The 1,243-nt window shown below is 54.0% G+C and overlaps 1 protein-coding gene across 1 annotated transcript in view; it reads right to left on the bottom strand.

The window, feature by feature from the left end:
- The window catches only part of NXPH1 (neurexophilin 1), a 159,214-nt gene that overhangs the window by 155,919 nt on the left and 2,052 nt on the right, over positions 1-1,243 (bottom strand). The gene's annotated exons all lie outside the window — the stretch shown is intronic.

Raw genomic sequence — 1,243 nt, 5'->3', positions numbered from 1 at the left:
GGGGAAGATAAGAGGGGGGAAGGAAGGAGCAGTGATTTGCTGGGTGAAGAGAAATTACAAGGCGGTGAGTGCCTGGAAATGGGGGAGTTGGGGGCAGCCCGGCCTCGCCGCGGCTCTTTGCTACCGCTGAATCGCGCCCGGTCCAGGCTGGGAGGGGGGGGGACAGGTTATTTGTCCTCTCCCCTCCAGTACTAACTCCTCTCCAAAAAGGTTTTTTATTTTTAAGACTCTCCACAGGATGCTGGCCGTGCGGCCGTTTCCATTCACCCTTCCTAACAGGTCGGGAAGCGAAAAGGTAATTCCTAATTAAAACAGCTCCAGCCACGGACGGGGCGCAAGAAAGCGCGGGCCCTCCGCTGGTTTGTGGCACCCCATTAAAGCTTTAATCAAAACTTCCCGTTTCCGTGCCAATAAAGAGCTCGTTATCACGCGATGGCCTAGCCCAAACTTTCGGAGTCACTCCCTACACACAGAGACCGGGGGGAAGGTTGGAGTTAACGGGGAAGGATGGACTTAAAAAACTCGGGTTAGACCCGGGAAATCCTTTGGATCCCCCCTCCGCCCCCGGAGTGTTTTGGCAGAAAACACAGCCCGGCCGAAGAGCGCATCCCCTCCCCCCTAGCCTGTTTTTTATTCCCCTTTTTGAGTGTTTTTGTGTGTGTGTGTGTGTCATATTTCGCATTGTTTCGAGGGAAGCTGGAAAATCATCTCCTTTACTCTGTGCAATGCCAAACCCTGGGAAAGAAAAAAAAATAAAAAAATAAATAAAGAAGCATTCAGGTAATGAAGTCTGTAACTAAACGGTAATTGAATCAGCATAATTTGCACACTGAATGGTTTTCAAATGCTCCCAGTTTACAATTAAAGGAGAATTAATGCGCTTGTTGTTCAGACTGCGGCGCATTAGAATAAATCCCGCGCTGTTGGCGGAATGAGGCGGGAGCAGTTTAACTGCCAGCAAACACATTTAACATTTAACGCCACGGATCGAGCTCGCTCCGGCTTTGGGAGACATTATTTGCCACCCACTTTTCTCCCCGTTTTAGGCCCCCCCCCGGGTATAAAATCCGCGGGGAGCGGAGACACCCCCAGCAGACGCGGAGGGACCCACGTCCGAGGAGGAGGAGAGAATGAAGGGGGGACACAAGGGACGGGACGGGACGGGACGGGACGGGACGGGAGGAGCGCGGTCCCGGGCGCTGCGCGGTCGCTTTGGGCGCTGCGCGGCCGCGGGAAGGGCGCG

The sequence above is a fragment of the Calidris pugnax genome, unplaced genomic scaffold (genome assembly GCF_001431845.1).
Source record: "Calidris pugnax isolate Ruff unplaced genomic scaffold, ASM143184v1 scaffold76, whole genome shotgun sequence".
Classification (NCBI taxonomy): Eukaryota; Metazoa; Chordata; class Aves; order Charadriiformes; family Scolopacidae; genus Calidris; species Calidris pugnax.
This window is presented reverse-complemented; position numbering and strand designations above follow the sequence as displayed.